The sequence below is a fragment of the Columba livia genome, chromosome 6, assembly GCF_036013475.1.
Source record: "Columba livia isolate bColLiv1 breed racing homer chromosome 6, bColLiv1.pat.W.v2, whole genome shotgun sequence".
Taxonomy (NCBI): domain Eukaryota; kingdom Metazoa; phylum Chordata; class Aves; order Columbiformes; family Columbidae; genus Columba; species Columba livia.
This window is the reverse complement of record NC_088607.1, coordinates 11,767,948-11,773,947: the sequence shown is the minus strand read 5'-3', so window position 1 is coordinate 11,773,947 and position 6,000 is coordinate 11,767,948. Positions and strand designations below refer to the sequence as shown.

Here is a 6,000-nt window from a genome sequence, read left to right as displayed (position 1 = left end):
TCTCATTTAACATTATTTGATTCTTCTCTCCCTGTCCTCCATCTCCCTCACTTCCCCTTATTTGTATTCTCATCAGTGTCACATTAAATGCCGTGGAACACGCTTTTAGGGTAATAACAGGCCTGAAGTTTATGAAATAAAAGATTGATATCAGCTTCATAAGACTCAGGGGAAGCAATATCTTTTCTGCGCCTTGCCATCCCTTTAACTGCAGCTACCTTTATACATTGTGGAGGGAGAGAAGAATTTAAAAAAAAGGGAGAAAAAAGGAGATATCTCAAAACAGCAGTGGGATTTTGGAACCTGGTGTGCTGTTAATTTCTTTATCGCTTTAACAGCAAGGAAGTTGCACTTGTTTCTTTGTGTATTTCAGTGGCATGTTTCTTTCAAGGGCTTGGCAAACTTTTTCCTTAAATGCCACTAGATTATTAAATGTTCAGGCTTTGTAACCAGTGGTTTATAGCCATCACACACTGAAAGGGCAACAACTGAAAAAACTGTCTATTATTATAGATAAACAGAACCTATGCCAGTTATCAAGATGGAATAAGAAAAGAGGCGGTGAAATCAGGCTGGAGTTTTACACCAATACCCAAGCTGGTGGCACCTGGGTACTGCTTGTGAAACTTGTGCCATCAGGCTGAATGATCTCCCTAAACTGTTTTCGCAGCAAATTGGTTCCTCTGAAGGCAGATCTGAAACCACATTTGGATTAGGGTCATACACACAGAATGCATTAAAGCCTTTGGATACAGGACTTGATTTGGGATCCACCACTTGCTCCATCTTCCACTCCATCAGATCTAACTGCTCCAGAGCAGTACCTGTGTCAAACGCTGCCTGTTGCAGCTGCAGGGAGTGAGGATGGACTGAGCATCTGACATAGCTCAAGGACTCTGGCATGGTGTTCCTTTCTGGGGTTGTACACCAATTCAACAGCATGAAACTTTTGAGCAAAACCTGCCTGCATTTATTTAAAGAGAAACTGGAGAAGCTAGAAAAGGTAGTAGACAGCCTCAGCCCTACAGTAGTAGACACTCACTCTTACAGTACCTGGGGACATTCACCAGGAAATTGCCCATATGTCTTCAAACAGCATCTCCCATGTCCCTGTATCTCCCCAAATCAGTCCCCTGTATACATTACTGATGTCTTTTGCCATAGATTTTATCTTTCAATGGCCTGTTTTGTATTCCAAATTCACAGCTTAACCCTTAGTTTTGCAGGTTGGAAAATGGACATGGGTACATTTAATATAAGGAAAGCTCTTTCCTTTTTATTTTTCTTCCTCTTTTTTGGGGCAGTCATTTTTTGTGTTGGTTTGTTTGTTTGTCTGTTTTTTCTTGATGACAGATCTTAAATTTGACACAAAAAGTAAAAGCCACTGCATCTTCAGCTTTCTGCTTTGCTACCTCTGAATACTGGATTTTCCCCCTTTAAAATGATATTTTAAATGCCACTAATTTAGAAAAACTTGCTGAAATGGACAGATGAGGGGTGGGAGAACCTGAAGAAGCAAGCTACCCTGCCAAAACCATCCCACTAATCCCACCAACTTGTCAGTGTTTGACAGAAGCAACTGTAAAGCAACAAACAAGATTATTATGAAGGACAGCAATATTTGTTTTTTAAATGGGCCAAATTGTACCAGCTCCACCTTCCCCAAGTGTCAACAAGGCAAATTGCTGTAACACAGCTATCCGAGGAGAGACTTGATCCTCAGACTAATAAACTCAGTGTGAGCTTTTGCTGTGGCTTTTCTCTGAACTGAAACAGGTCCTATAGATGTATAGAACAGTCCTCCACAGGGGTATGCCAATAGGTGTTCCTATAGAATTGGTGTACAACATCCCAAAGATGGAAAATAAGGGGGTGATTTTGAAATGTTGAGTTCAAATAATGGTTTGACCATTTCTAGCTGCATCTTCCTGCCCTCCTCCCTTTTCAGATTTTTTCTGAGTGAAGGATTGTTCAGGTGTGAACCCACCTAAGCACAATGGCTGATGACTAACCATGCAAAAAGGGTTGTATTGTCAAAGAAATGGGCAGAGGATTTAGAGGTATCAAAATGGTGTGTTGTCATACAATCACTGAGTATAGGCCTTTCCCCACTAATTCTATCATCAAGCCCAGTACAGTGTGGTCTTAGGCACAGAGATGTCAAAATGAAGTCATTATCAGAAAAGTGCTTAATAAACAAATGTTAGCAGTCCCAAAGGACCTTGGAGCATGATTGAAAAACTTTCACAAGCATCATAACTTGCTCTGAAAGGGTAGTACAGCCACAGCTCTTAAGCAAAGCATGCTTTAGGTTGCAGAGCTGAGTTAATCATCAAAAGTAATCGAGTGAAAGAGACCGAACTGACTGAAGAACCATTGGGTTCACAACAGGTGCTTCCTTTCTGTAAAATGTTAAAAGATGAGGACCTTTCTGGCCATGGCACAGGTTGATCGAACCGAAATAGTTCTATAAATACCACAGATTTGTTATAGGAAGTTAGCAATGTCTCAACCCGAAGTCAGACCCAAGATTCAGAGAAATGCATAAGTAGATTGAATGAACCTTACTGGCTGGAGAAGTACCTCCAAATTGGTGAATTAATAATGCAGACCAGAGGATCATTCACTGAAAAGCTAAGGGGATTTTGACATAGTGTGTAACTATTGGATTTAAATTCTAGCCTGTATTGCCTTTGGTCTCCCAGCTCCCCTCCTACTACTGGTTCTTTCTCTTCTTTACAGTCTAATAGAGTTAGAAGCATATCCAACAGCACCTCAGGAGCCACTTTTGGCACTTGATAAGCAGCTCTAGATGCAGCGTTGTTAATGTGTCTGGAGACACGCTCGGTGAGGGCTGCCTCTGGAGCAACCTCTGTTCCTGAGCGTGCTTCACCATGCCTGGATTTCTGGGCTGCATTCATCTGGTGTCAGAGGCATTGGCTGTTTAACAACAAGACATATCAAGATAGAGCAGATGAGGGGAAGATAAATGATTTACTGAATAATAATGTCAAAATTCAACACACCAGAGAATTTTGATTTAGACATTTCAGGGACTGGCAATGCACAAAGCAGCACTTCACCTGCTACAGGAACACTGCAAATCTGAGTAAGGACAGAGAGAAAGTACACAGATAATGTCCTGGGAAATGGATCAGACAAATATTCAAACCCTTAGCCAACTGCTTCTCAAAACAGTCCTCCTTCTGCCATTGCAGACCCTTCCTTCGCTGCTATTTTTCTGAAAAAGGAAATAGTAAAAATAACTGAGAGAAAGAAAGAAGTTTGCTAGCTCTTTGGTTCATTGACAGTGACCAGAACCAGCAATCTCATATTGATCCCAGCTTGATCGGAAGCAGGTGTGGAGACCTAGAAGTTCAGCAATTCTAAGGGAAAGTATGGACAGGGAAATAGTTTTCTCAAAGAAAATGTTGATAATCACTGTAACAGAAGTTCTAAAAGATGAGTTTGATCACCCTGAAACAGGGCGGCTGGATCCGGTGCCATATTGCTACCAAAGCAACTCAAACCCAGTACAGCCATGTGGGCACTTTGCTCCAAAAAATAGTCAAAAGAGCCTGGGAAGGCAGCACAGACAGATACTTAAGACTTGGCTGTTCCTGAGAAAGCCTTTGCAATTATTGCAGTTTAACATCAAACTATACTGACTGCAAGCAATTATTACCTTAAGACATTTCTATTCTTCACTTCCACCCCCTGAGGACAGAAACACTGTCAACGACTTTACAACTCTACAAGGAGACTTGAGCAGTTAATTGTTTGTTTTACCACTCAGTTCAGAGTGGGTGAAGATTTCAGATATAAGCTGGAGGACCATCCACGCATGCAATGAAAAGCACAGTCATGAAGATTGTTACACAATTCACTTTGGTGACTCTTCTTTCTCCCACTTTGACCCTTCAGAAATGTTTCAACTCCCAAACCAAGTGCAAATCTGTAGCAAGCGTTTCATCTTCCCCACTGCTTTCCACCCAGCCTATTGAAGGTCTCCTCTGCACAGATTTTATCTCCAGTTCTGTATATTGCATGCGTGCCATTAGCATTTCCATAGAGGTCACAATTTTTCACCAGCTTATAAGGGCACACACTGATACAACCCACTAGAAGCCCAGTTACAGAGATATACGGAAGTCAAAATTAACAGAAAAATCTCTTTAGTCCATCTGAAGATATAAATCATACCCAGATGCCCAAATTTCCCTAGCACAACATCTACATTACTTTTTTTGAGTACTGTGCATGCATATATATATGTACACACATATAAACCCACAAATATGTGATAGGTATAGATGTACACACACCAGGCATGTTGATATATAAAGTACATTCATGTTAACAATTCCCCTGGTTATCACTTTTTTTTTTTCTGTTTTTTTTTTTTTCGGTAACAGCAGTTAGGAGCCATGAAAAGGGTATTTTTGAATATAAGGCATTCTGCCTTCCAGAAGTCTATATAAGATATATTTGCACATCAATAATTATATGTCTAATTCTGTAGTTGAAGATCTTGAATGCAATTTTGCTTATGATCCAATAAGGGCTCATTATGAAAGAAAGAGAGTCTCTCCTTCCTCCTTTGTAACAGAAGTCCCAGCAGGCACATCATAATTTCTATCAAGACCCCTTCAGGCATGGGTTTGACTGGTCTGTTTCCTTACAAAATTATGTTGCAGACACCTTGATTATTGATAAATTTCCATATGGAAGGGAAGAGACACAGAAGAAAATTCTGGTACCTGACTGCCATCTGCAAATGTCCATCGACTAATTCAGTTATCTTCATGGCTCTAGGATGTTCAGATTGCAATGTAACACTGTAAGATGATAAAAAACTAGGTTACTGGTATTTGTTTATTTATTGCTGGCAACAGAAAGACACCATCACAGTGCAAGGAGAGGAAATTGCCTCTTGGTAAAGATTAAAAGTGTGATGTGGGATGTTGTTCAAAGACACAGTCTAATTAAAAAAAAAAAAAAAATCATCATTTAAGACCTACAAAAAGTTCTATGTGTCTAGTCATCAATCATAGATTATTAAAATAGTTCAGGACACTATTTGCTGTTTTCTCATCCCTAGGAACTTTTGAAAGAACTACATCCAAAAAGCAGCTCTAAAATGAAGAAGTGGTCAAAAGTTTTGAAATTTAGTGTTAGAATAACGCTTTCCTAATATTGCTTTTTACAGTAGAACATTTTAAAATACTGTTGTAACTCATACAGAGAGAGAGAAAAACAAATAAACCTTGGGAATCCAGTTTCATGGAATTGTTAAATATAACATTTCAAAGGTTCTGTGCTGCAGCAAAAATGTTAGGTTTTTTGGCTATGATTCTGCAAAATCTCATCTCAACATCAGATTTTAGGAGATTTCACCTTAGCGTGTCAGAAAGCTCATGAGGAATTCCTGATACAGATACCACTTCTCTGGTACTCCAGGAAAACATTTGCCTGTTTTAGTATGGAGGAAGAAAATCTCAGGCAGATACATTCTAGCTTAAAGTCTAATTTTATCTGTTTACAGTTTCATGCAATACAGGTCTCAGTCTTTCTCTGCTTAAGCATTCTGAATGTAACCCACTAAACAGTGTACACAAAAATTCTCTTCTCTCAAGCCATAAAGAATACGAAAGGTTATAGTCTCAATATAGAGATGCTCTGCCTCTCAGATCACTCTGCAGATCTGTAGATCTTCAATCCAGTTCCCAGCATGAAAGTCAAGTAACCCCACACACAGCCTTATACAAGTGTTGTGGGAAAGATGATCCTGCAACCTCTGGCTGAAGCCAAAGGAGAGGAAGCCTCCTTTACTCCATCGCTCTTGCACTTCATGACCAGTTTGCACCCTGCATACTCCTGCATTTACATGGACAGGGAGTCTGAGGATTTGTCAATGTTTGTTGCATTTTACATGCTCTGGTTCTGAGGTTTTCTATCCTCTGGTCAAACCTTTATGTAGCCAAGTCTTTTCTTCTCCCC

At 39.9% G+C, this 6,000-nt stretch overlaps 1 long non-coding RNA gene across 1 annotated transcript in view; it reads right to left on the bottom strand.

Moving 5' to 3' along the window:
• Positions 1-4,356: 4,356 nt before the first annotated feature.
• The window catches only part of LOC110363279 (uncharacterized), a 47,555-nt gene continuing 45,911 nt past the window's right edge, over positions 4,357-6,000 (bottom strand). Inside the window, exon 3 of the long non-coding RNA XR_002421240.2 lies at positions 4,357-4,838. This is a non-coding gene — a long non-coding RNA (uncharacterized LOC110363279). The remainder of the gene's footprint in view (positions 4,839-6,000) is intronic.